Source organism: Dendrobates tinctorius, unplaced genomic scaffold (assembly GCF_039654945.1).
Source record: "Dendrobates tinctorius isolate UK_male_01 unplaced genomic scaffold, ASM3965494v1 ptg000250l, whole genome shotgun sequence".
Classification (NCBI taxonomy): domain Eukaryota; kingdom Metazoa; phylum Chordata; class Amphibia; order Anura; family Dendrobatidae; genus Dendrobates; species Dendrobates tinctorius.
The window spans coordinates 45,055,928-45,068,997 of NW_027361917.1; positions in this window are offsets into that span (position 1 = coordinate 45,055,928).

Here is a 13,070-nt window from a genome sequence, read left to right on the forward strand (position 1 = left end):
TGACGTGTCACAATGGTTTCTTGTTCTTTAAATGGAACACTGATGTGTCACAATGGGTTCTTGTTCTTTAAATGGAACCCTGATGTGTCACAATGGGCTCTTGTTCTTTAAATGGAACATTGGTGTATCACAATGGTTTCTTGTTCTTTAAATGGAACACTGATGTGTCACAATGGGCTCCTGCTTTTTAAATGGAACATTGATGTGTCACAATGGGTTCTGGCTTTTAAATGGAACGCTGACGTGTCACAATGGGCTCTTGTTCTTTAAATGGAACCCTGATGTGTCACAATGGGCTATTGTTCTTTAAATGGAACACTGACGTGTCACAATGGGCTCTGGCTTTTATAGGGAACGCTGACATGTCACAATGGGCCCTTGTTCTTTAAATGGAACCCTGGTGTGTCACAGTGGGCTCTTTTTCTTTATATGGAACACTGATGTGTCACAATTGGCTCTTTTTGTTTAAATGGAACACTGATCTGTCACAATGGGCTCTGGATTTTATATTTAACACTGATGTGTCAAAATGGGCTCTTTTTCTTTAAATGAATCACTGATGTATCATAATGGGCTCTTGTTCTTTAAATGAAACACTCATGTATCACAATGGTCTCTTGTTGTTTGTATGGAACCCTGATGTGTCACAATGGGCTCTTGTTCTTTATATGGAACACTGATGAGTCCCAATGGGCTCTTTTTCGTTAAATGGAACACTGATGTGTCACAATATGCTCTGGATTTTATATGGAATACTGATGTGTCACAATGGGCTCTTGTTCTTTAAATGGAACACTGACGTGTCACAATGGGCTCTGGCTTTTATATGGAACGCTGACGTGTCACAATGGGCTCTTGTTCTTTAAATGGAACCCTGGTGTGTCACAATGGGCTCTTTTTCTTTATATGGAACACTGATGTGTCACAATTGGCTCTTTTTGTTTAAATGGAACACTGATCTCTCACAATGGGCTCTGGCTTTTATATTTAACACTGATGTGTCAAAATGGGCACTTTTTCTTTAAATGAAACACTGATGTATCATAATGGGCTCTTGTTCTTTAAATGAAACACTCATGTATCACAATGGTCTCTTGTTGTTTGTATGGAACCCTGATGTGTCACAATGGGCTCTTGTTCTTTATATGGAACACTGATGTATCCCAATGGGCTCTTTTTCGTTAAATGGAACACTGATGTGTCACAATGTGCTCTGGATTTTATATGGAATACTGATGTGTCACAATGGGCTCTTGTTCTTTAAATGAAACCCTGATGTGTCACAATGGGCTGTTGTTCTTTATATTAAACACTGATGTGTCACAATATGCTCTGGCTGTTATATGGAACACTGATGTGTCACAATGAGCTATTGTTCTTTAAATGGAACATTGATCTGTCACAATGGGCTCTGACTTTTATATGGAACGCTGGCGTGTCACAATGGGCTCTTGTTTTTTAAATGGAACACTGATGTGTCACAATGGGCTCTGGCTTTTATTTGTAACACTGATGTGTCACAATGGGCATTTGTTCTTTAAATGGAACACTGATGTGTAACAGTTTGCTCTTGTTCTTTATATGTAACACTGATGTGTCAAAATGGGCTCTTTTTCTTTAAATGAAACACTGATGTATCATAATGTGCTCTTGTTCTTTAAATGGAACAACTGATGTGTTACAATGGGCTCTTGTTGTTTGTATGAAACACTGAGGTGTCACAATGGGCTTTTTTTCGTTAAATGGAACACTGATGTGTCACAATGGGCTCTTGTTCTTTAAATGGAACACTGATGTATCACAATGGGCTCTGGCTTTAATATGAAACATTGATGTGTCACAATGGGACCTTGTTCTTTAAATGAAACACTGACGTTTCACAATGTGCCCTTGTTCGTTAAATGGAACACTGATGTGTCACAATGAGCTCTGGCTTTTGTATGGAAAACTGACGTGTCACAATAGGCTTTTGTTCTTTAAATGAAACACTGATATGTCACAATGGGTTTTTTTCATTAAATGGAACACTGACCTGTCACAATGGGCTTTTTTTCTTTAATTGGAAAATTGATGTATCACAATGGTTTCTTCTTTGTTAAATGGAATACTGATGTGTAGCAATGGTCTCTTGCTTTTTAAATGGAACATTGACATGTCACAATGGTTTCTTGTTCTTTAAATGGAACACTGATGTGTCACAATGGGCTCTTGTTCTTTAAATGGAACCCTGATGTGTCACAATGGGCTCTTGTTCTTTAAATGGAACATTGATGTATAACAATGGTTTCTTGTTCTTTAAATGGAACACTGATGTGTCACAATGGGCTCCTGCTTTTTAAATGGAACATTGACGTGTCACAATGGGTTCTGGCTTTTAAATGGAATGCTGACGTGTCACAATGGGCTCTTGTTCTTTAAATGGAACCCTAATGTGTCACAATGGGCTCTTGTTCTTTAAATGGAACACTGACGTGTCACAATGGGCTCTGGCTTTTATATGGAACGCTGACGTGTCACAATGGGCTCTTGTTCTTTAAATGGAACCCTGGTGTGTCACAATGGGCTCTTTTTCTTTATATGGAACACTGATGTGTCACAATTGGCTCTTTTTGTTTAAATGGAACACTGATCTCTCACAATGGGCTCTGGCTTTTATATTTAACACTGATGTGTCAAAATGGGCACTTTTTCTTTAAATGAAACACTGATGTATCATAATGGGCTCTTGTTCTTTAAATGAAACACTCATGTATCACAATGGTCTCTTGTTGTTTGTATGGAACCCTGATGTGTCACAATGGGCTCTTGTTCTTTATATGGAACACTGATGTGTCCCAATGGGCTCTTTTTCGTTAAATGGAACACTGATGTGTCACAATATGCTCTGGATTTTATATGGAATACTGATGTGTCACAATGGGCTCTTGTTCTTTAAATGGAACACTGATGTGTTACAATGGGCTCTTGTTGTTTGTATGAAACACTGAGGTGTCACAATGTTTTCTTGTTCTTTAAATGAAACACTGATGTGTCACAATGGGCTCTTGTTCTTTATATGGAACACTGATGTGTCACAATGTGCTCTTTTTCGTTAAATGGAACACTGATGTGTCACTATATGCTCTGGTTTTTATATGGAACACTGATGTGTCACAATGGGCTCTTGTTCGTTAAATGGAGCACTGATGTGTTACCATGGGCTCTGGCTTTTATATGGAACACTGATTTGTCACAATGGGCTCTTGTTCTTTAAATGGAACACTGATGTGTCACAGTGGGCTCTGGCTTTTATATGGAACACTGATGTGTCACAATGGTCTCTTGCTCTTTGATTGGAACAATAATGTGTCACAATGGCCTCTTGTTCTTTATATGTAAGAGTGATGAGTCAAAATGGGCTCTTTTTCTTTAAATGAAACACTGATGTATCATAAAGTGCTCTTGTTCTTTAAATGGAACAACTGATGTGTTACAATGGGCTCTTGTTGTTTGTATGAAACCCTGAGGTGTCACAATGGGCTTTTTTTCGTTAATTGGAACACTGATGTGTCACAATGGGCTCTTGTTCTTTAAATGGAACACTGATGTATCACAATGGGCTCTGGCTTTAATATGAAACATTGATGTGTCACAATGGGACCTTGTTCTTTAAATGAAACACTGACGTTTCACAATGTGCCCTTGTTCGTTAAATGGAACACTGATGTGTCACAATGAGCTCTGGATTTTGTATGGAAAACTGACGTGTCACAATAGGCTTTTGTTCTTTAAATGAAACACTGATATGTCACAATGGGTTTTTTTCATTAAATGGAACACTGACTTGTCACAATGGGCTTTTTTTCTTTAATTGGAAAATTGATGTATCACAATGGTTTCTTCTTTGTTAAATGGAATACTGATGTGTAGCAATGGGTTCTTGCTTTTTAAATGGAACATTGACGTGTCACAATGGTTTCTTGTTCTTTAAATGGAACACTGATGTGTCACAATGGGCTCTTGTTCTTTAAATGGAACCCTGATGTGTCACAATGGGCTCTTTTTCTTTAAATGGAACATTGATGTATAACAATGGTTTCTTGTTCTTTAAATGGAACACTGATGTGTCACAATGGGCTCCTGCTTTTTAAATGGAACATTGACGTGTCACAATGGGTTCTGGCTTTTAAATGGAATGCTGACGTGTCACAATGGGCTCTTGTTCTTTAAATGGAACCCTAATGTGTCACAATGGGCTCTTGTTCTTTAAATGGAACACTGACGTGTCACAATGGGCTCTGGCTTTTATATGGAACGCTGACGTGTCACAATGGGCTCTTGTTCTTTAAATGGAACCCTGGTGTGTCACAATGGGCTCTTTTTCTTTATATGGAACACTGATGTGTCACAATTGGCTCTTTTTGTTTAAATGGAACACTGATCTCTCACAATGGGCTCTGGCTTTTATATTTAACACTGATGTGTCAAAATGGGCACTTTTTCTTTAAATGAAACACTGATGTATCATAATGGGCTCTTGTTCTTTAAATGAAACACTCATGTGTCAAAATGGGCTCTTGTTGTTTGTATGGAACCCTGATGTGTCACAATGGGCTCTTGTTCTTTATATGGAACACTGATGTGTCCCAATGGGCTCTTTTTCGTTAAATGGAACACTGATGTGTCACAATATGCTCTGGATTTTATATGGAATACTGATGTGTCACAATGGGCTCTTGTTCTTTAAATGGAACACTGATGTGTTACAATGGGCTCTTGTTCTTTATATGGAACACTGATGTGTCACAATGTGCTCTTTTTCGTTAAATGGAACACTGATGTGTCACTATATGCTCTGGTTTTTACATGGAACACTGATGTGTCACAATGGGCTCTTGTTCGTTAAATGGAGCACTGATGTGTTACCATGGGCTCTGGCTTTTATATGGAACACTGATTTGTCACAATGGGCTCTTGTTCTTTAAATGGAACACTGATGTGTCACAGTGGGCTCTGGCTTTTATATGGAACACTGATGTGTCACAATGGTCTCTTGCTCTTTGATTGGAACAATAATGTGTCACAATGGCCTCTTGTTCTTTATATGTAAGAGTGATGAGTCAAAATGGGCTCTTTTTCTTTAAATGAAACACTGATGTATCATAATGTGCTCTTGTTCTTTAAATGGAACAACTGATGTGTTACAATGGGCTCTTGTTGTTTGTATGAAACACTGAGGTGTCACAATGGGCTTTTTTTCGTTAAATGGAACACTGATGTGTCACAATGGGCTCTTGTTCTTTAAATGGAACACTGATGTATCACAATGGGCTCTGGCTTTAATATGAAACATTGATGTGTCACAATGGGACCTTGTTCTTTAAATGAAACACTGACGTTTCACAATGTGCCCTTGTTCGTTAAATGGAACACTGATGTGTCACAATGAGCTCTGGCTTTTGTATGGAATACTGACGTGTCACAATAGGCTTTTGTTCTTTAAATGAAACACTGATATGTCACAATGGGTTTTTTTCATTAAATGGAACACTGACCTGTCACAATGGGCTTTTTTTCTTTAATTGGAAAATTGATGTATCACAATGGTTTCTTCTTTGTTAAATGGAATACTGATGTGTAGCAATGGGCTCTTGCTTTTTAAATGGAACATTGACGTGTCACAATGGTTTCTTGTTCTTTAAATGGAACACTGATGTGTCACAATGGGCTCTTGTTCTTTAAATGGAACCCTGATGTGTCACAATGGGCTCTTTTTCTTTAAATGGAACATTGATGTATAACAATGGTTTCTTGTTCTTTAAATGGAACACTGATGTGTCACAATGGGCTCCTGCTTTTTAAATGGAACATTGACGTGTCACAATGGGTTCTGGCTTTTAAATGGAATGCTGACGTGTCACAATGGGCTCTTGTTCTTTAAATGGAACCCTAATGTGTCACAATGGGCTCTTGTTCTTTAAATGGAACACTGACGTGTCACAATGGGCTCTGGCTTTTATATGGAACGCTGACGTGTCACAATGGGCTCTTGTTCTTTAAATGGAACCCTGGTGTGTCACAATGGGCTCTTTTTCTTTATATGGAACACTGATGTGTCACAATTGGCTCTTTTTGTTTAAATGGAACACTGATCTCTCACAATGGGCTCTGGCTTTTATATTTAACACTGATGTGTCAAAATGGGCACTTTTTCTTTAAATGAAACACTGATGTATCATAATGGGCTCTTGTTCTTTAAATGAAACACTCATGTGTCACAATGGGCTCTTGTTGTTTGTATGGAACCCTGATGTGTCACAATGGGCTCTTGTTCTTTATATGGAACACTGATGTGTCCCAATGGGCTCTTTTTCGTTAAATGGAACACTGATGTGTCACAATATGCTCTGGATTTTATATGGAATACTGATGTGTCACAATGGGCTCTTGTTCTTTAAATGGAACACTGATGTGTTACAATGGGCTCTTGTTCTTTATATGGAACACTGATGTGTCACAATGTGCTCTTTTTTGTTAAATGGAACACTGATGTGTCACTATATGCTCTGGTTTTTATATGGAACACTGATGTGTCACAATGGGCTCTTGTTCGTTAAATGGAGCACTGATGTGTTACCATGGGCTCTGGCTTTTATATGGAACACTGATTTGTCACAATGGGCTCTTGTTCTTTAAATGGAACACTGATGTGTCACAGTGGGCTCTGGCTTTTATATGGAACACTGATGTGTCACAATGGTCTCTTGCTCTTTGATTGGAACAATAATGTGTCACAATGGCCTCTTGTTCTTTATATGTAAGAGTGATGAGTCAAAATGGGCTCTTTTTCTTTAAATGAAACACTGATGTATCATAATGGGCTTTTGTTCTTTAAATGGAACACTGATGTGTCCTAATGGGCTCTTTTTCTTTAAATGAAACATTGATGTATCACAATGTGCTCTTGTTCTTTAAATGGAACACTGATGTGTGACAATGGGCTCTGGCTTTTATGTGGAACACTGATGTGTCACAATGGGATCTTGTTATTTAAATGGAACACTGAGGTGTCACAATGGGCTTTTGTTCTTTAAATAGAACACTGATGTGTCACAATGGGCTCTAGTTCTTTAAATGGAACAATAACGTGTCACAATGGGCTCTAGCTTTTATATAGAACACTGATGTGTCACAATGGGCTCTTGTTCTTTAAATGGACCACTGATGTTTCACAATGGGCTCATTTTCTTTCAATGGAAAACTGAAGTGTCCCTTTGTGCTCTTGTTCTCTAAATGGAACACTGATTTGTCACAATGTGCTCTTGTTGTTTGAATGGAACACTGATGTGTCACAATGGCCTCTGGCTTTTGTATGGAATACTGAAATGTCACAATGGGCCCTTGTTCTTTAAATGGAACACTGATGTGTCACAATGGGCTCTTGTTGTTTGTATGGAATGCTGAGGTGTCACAATGGGCTCTTTTTCTTTAAATGAAAAACTGATGTATCACAATGTGCTCTTGTTCTTAAATGGAACACTGATGTGTCACAATGGGCTCTGGCTTTTATATGGAACACTGACGTGTCACAATGGGCTCTTGTTCTTTAAATGTAACACTGATGTGTCACAATGGGCTCTTGTTCTTTAAACGTAACACTGATGTGTCACAATGGGCTCTGGCTTTTTTATGGAACACTGACGTCTCACAATGGGCTCTTGTTCATTAAACGGATCACTGACATGTCACAATGGGCTCTTGTTCTTTATAAGGAACACTGATGTGTCACAATGGGCTCTGGCTTTAATATGAAACACTGATGTGTCACAATGGGCTGTTGTTCTTTAAATGGAACACTTACGCTTCCCAATGTGCCCTTGTTCGTTAAATGGAACACTGATGTGTCACAATGGGCTCTTACTTTTGTATTGAAAATTGACGTGTCACAATATGCTTTTGTTCTTTAAATGAAACACTGATATGTCACAATGGACTCCTGCTTTTTAAATGGAACATTGACGTGTGACAATGGGTTCTGGCTTTTAAATGGAATGCTGACGTGTCACAATGGGCTCTTGTTCTTTAAATGGAACCCTGATGTGTCACAATGGCCTCTTGTTCTTTAAATGGAACACTGGTGTGTCACAATAGGCTCTTTTTCTATATATGGAACACTGATCTGTCACAATGGGCTCTGGCTTTTATATTTAACACTGATGTGTCAAAGTGGGCTCTTTTTCTTTAAATGAAACACTGATGTATCATAATGGGCTCTTGTTCTTTAAATGGAACACTGATGTGTTACAATGGGCTCTTGTTGTTTGTATGGAACACTGAGGTGTCACAATGGCCTCTTGTTCTTTAAATGAAACACTCATGTGTCACAATGGGCTCTTGTTGTTTGTATGGAACCCTGATGTGTCACAATGGGCTCTTGTTCTTTAAATGGAACACTGATGTGTCACAATGGGCTCTTTTTCGTTAAATGGAACACTGATGTGTCACAATGTGCTCTGGCTTTTATATGGAACACTGATGTGTCACAATGGGCTCTTGTTCTTTAAATGGAACACTGCTGTGTTACAATGGGCTCTTGTTGTTTGTATGGAACACTGAGGTGTCACAATGTTTTCTTGTTCTTTAAATGAAACACTGATGTGTCACAATGGGCTCTTGTTCTTTATATGGAAAACTGATGTGTCACAATGTGCTCTTTTCGTTAAATGGAACTCTGGTGTGTCACAATATGCTCTGGCTTTTATATGGAATACTGATGTGTCACAATGGGCTCTTGTTCTTTAAATGGAACACTGATGTGTCACAATAGGCTCTGACTTTTATATGGAACATTGATGTGTCACAATGGTCTCTTGCTCTTTGATTGGAACAATAATGTGTCACAATGGCCTCGTGTTCTTTATATGTAAGAGTGATGAGTCAAAATGGGCTCTTTTTCTTTAAATGAAACACTGATGTATCATAATGGGCTTTTGTTCTTTAAATGGAACACTGATGTTTTTCAATGGGCTCTTGTTGTTTGTATGGAACATTGAGGTGTCATAATGGGCTCTTTTTCTTTAAATGAAACATTGATGTATCACAATGTGCTCTTTTTCTTTAAATGGAACACTGATGTGTCACAATGGGCTCTGGCTTTTATATGGAACACTGAGGTGTCACAATGGGCTCATGTTCATTAAACGGATCACTGACATGTCACAATGGACTCTTGTTCTTTAAATGGAACTCTGATGTGTCACAATGGGCTCTGGCTTTAATATGAAACACTGATGTGTCACAATGGGACCTTGTTCTTTAAATGGAACAATGATGTGTCACAATGGGTTCTGGTTCTTTAAATGGAACACTGACATTTCCCAATGTGCTTTTGTTCGTTAAATGGAACACTGATGTGTTTCAATTGGCTCTTGTTTGTATGGAACACTGAGGTGTCATAATGGGCTCTTTTTCTTTAAATGAAACACTAATGTATCACAATGTGCTCTTGTTATTTAAATGGAACACTAATGTGTCACACTGGGCTCTGGCTTTTATATGGAACACTGATATGTCACAATGGGCTCTTGTTCTGTAAATGGACCACTGATGTTTCACAATGGGCTCTTTTTCTTTAAATGGAAAACTGAAGTGTCCCATTGTGCTCTTGTTCTTTAAATGGAACACTGCTGTGTCACAATGGGCTCTTGTTGTTTGTATGGAACACTGAGGTGTCACAATGGGCTCTTGTTCGTTAAATGGAACACTGATGTGTCACAATGGGCACTGGCTTTTGTATGGAACACTGCTATGTTACAATGGGCCCTTGTTCTTTTATTGGAACACTGATGTGTCACAATGGGCACTGGCTTTTGTATGGAACACTGATATGTCACAATGGGCCCTTGTTCTTTAATTGGAACACTGATGTGTCACAATGGGCTCTTGTTGTTTGTATGGAACACTGAGGTGTCACAATGGGCTCTTTTTCTTTAAATGAAAAACTGATGTATCACAATGTGCTCTTGTTCTTTAAATGGAACACTGATGTGTCACAATGGGCTCTGGCTTTTATATGGAACACTGACGTGTCACAATGGGCTCTTGTTCTTTAAGTGGAACACTGACGTGTCACAATGTTCTCTGGCTTTTATATGGAACACTGATGTGTCACAATGGGCTCTTGTTCTTTAAATGAAACCCTGATGAGTCACAATGGGCTGTTGTTCTTTATATTGAACACTGATGTGTCACAATATGCTCTGGCTTTTATATGGAACACTGATGTGTCACAATGAGCTATTGTTCTTTAAATGGAACATTGATCTGTCACAATGGGCTCTGGCTTTTATATGGAATGCTGGCGTGTCACAATGGGCTCTTGTTCTTTAAATGGAACACTGATGTGTCACAATGGGCTCTGGCTTTTATTTGTAGCACTGATGTGTCACAATGGGCTCTTGTTCTTTAAATGGAACACTGATGTATAACAGTTTCCTCTTGTTCTTTATATGTAACACTGATGTGTCAAAATGGGCTCTTGTTCTTTAAATGGAACCCTGATGTGTCACAATGGGCTCTTGTTCTTTAAATAGAACACTGACGTGTCACAATGGGCTCTGGCTTTTATATGGAACGCTGACGTGTCACAATGGGCTCTTGTTCTTTAAATGGAGCACTGATCTTTCACAATGGGCTCTGGCTTTTATATTTAACACTGATGTGTCAAAATGGGCTCTTTTTCTTTAAATGAAACACTGATGTATCATAATGGGCTCTTGTTCTTTAAATGAAACACTGATGTATCATAAAGTGCTCTTGTTCTTTAAATGGAACAACTGATGTGTTACAATGGGCTCTTGTTGTTTGTATGAAACCCTGAGGTGTCACAATGGGCTTTTTTTCGTTAAATGGAACACTGATGTGTCACAATGGGCTCTTGTTCTTTAAATGGAACACTGATGTATCACAATGGGCTCTGGCTTTAATATGAAACATTGATGTGTCACAATGGGACCTTGTTCTTTAAATGAAACACTGACGTTTCACAATGTGCCCTTGTTCGTTAAATGGAACACTGATGTGTCACAATGAGCTCTGGATTTTGTATGGAAAACTGACGTGTCACAATAGGCTTTTGTTCTTTAAATGAAACACTGATATGTCACAATGGGTTTTTTTCATTAAATGGAACACTGACTTGTCACAATGGGCTTTTTTTCTTTAATTGGAAAATTGATGTATCACAATGGTTTCTTCTTTGTTAAATGGAATACTGATGTGTAGCAATGGGTTCTTGCTTTTTAAATGGAACATTGACGTGTCACAATGGTTTCTTGTTCTTTAAATGGAACACTGATGTGTCACAATGGGCTCTTGTTCTTTAAATGGAACCCTGATGTGTCACAATGGGCTCTTTTTCTTTAAATGGAACATTGATGTATAACAATGGTTTCTTGTTCTTTAAATGGAACACTGATGTGTCACAATGGGCTCCTGCTTTTTAAATGGAACATTGACGTGTCACAATGGGTTCTGGCTTTTAAATGGAATGCTGACGTGTCACAATGGGCTCTTGTTCTTTAAATGGAACCCTAATGTGTCACAATGGGCTCTTGTTCTTTAAATGGAACACTGACGTGTCACAATGGGCTCTGGCTTTTATATGGAACGCTGACGTGTCACAATGGGCTCTTGTTCTTTAAATGGAACCCTGGTGTGTCACAATGGGCTCTTTTTCTTTATATGGAACACTGATGTGTCACAATTGGCTATTTTTGTTTAAATGGAACACTGATCTCTCACAATGGGCTCTGGCTTTTATATTTAACACTGATGTGTCAAAATGGGCACTTTTTCTTTAAATGAAACACTGATGTATCATAATGGGCTCTTGTTCTTTAAATGAAACACTCATGTGTCAAAATGGGCTCTTGTTGTTTGTATGGAACCCTGATGTGTCACAATGGGCTCTTGTTCTTTATATGGAACACTGATGTGTCCCAATGGGCTCTTTTTCGTTAAATGGAACACTGATGTGTCACAATATGCTCTGGATTTTATATGGAATACTGATGTGTCACAATGGGCTCTTGTTCTTTAAATGGAACACTGATGTGTTACAATGGGCTCTTGTTCTTTATATGGAACACTGATGTGTCACAATGTGCTCTTTTTCGTTAAATGGAACACTGATGTGTCACTATATGCTCTGGTTTTTACATGGAACACTGATGTGTCACAATGGGCTCTTGTTCGTTAAATGGAGCACTGATGTGTTACCATGGGCTCTGGCTTTTATTTGGAACACTGATTTGTCACAATGGGCTCTTGTTCTTTAAATGGAACACTGATGTGTCACAGTGGGCTCTGGCTTTTATATGGAACACTGATGTGTCACAATGGTCTCTTGCTCTTTGATTGGAACAATAATGTGTCACAATGGCCTCTTGTTCTTTATATGTAAGAGTGATGAGTCAAAATGGGCTCTTTTTCTTTAAATGAAACACTGATGTATCATAATGTGCTCTTGTTCTTTAAATGGAACAACTGATGTGTTACAATGGGCTCTTGTTGTTTGTATGAAACACTGAGGTGTCACAATGGGCTTTTTTTCGTTAAATGGAACACTGATGTGTCACAATGGGCTCTTGTTCTTTAAATGGAACACTGATGTATCACAATGGGCTCTGGCTTTAATATGAAACATTGATGTGTCACAATGGGACCTTGTTCTTTAAATGAAACACTGACGTTTCACAATGTGCCCTTGTTCGTTAAATGGAACACTGATGTGTCACAATGAGCTCTGGCTTTTGTATGGAATACTGACGTGTCACAATAGGCTTTTGTTCTTTAAATGAAACACTGATATGTCACAATGGGTTTTTTTCATTAAATGGAACACTGACCTGTCACAATGGGCTTTTTTCTTTAATTGGAAAATTGATGTATCACAATGGTTTCTTCTTTGTTAAATGGAATACTGATGTGTAGCAATGGGCTCTTGCTTTTTAAATGGAACATTGACGTGTCACAATGGTTTCTTGTTCTTTAAATGGAACACTGATGTGTCACAATGGGCTCTTGTTCTT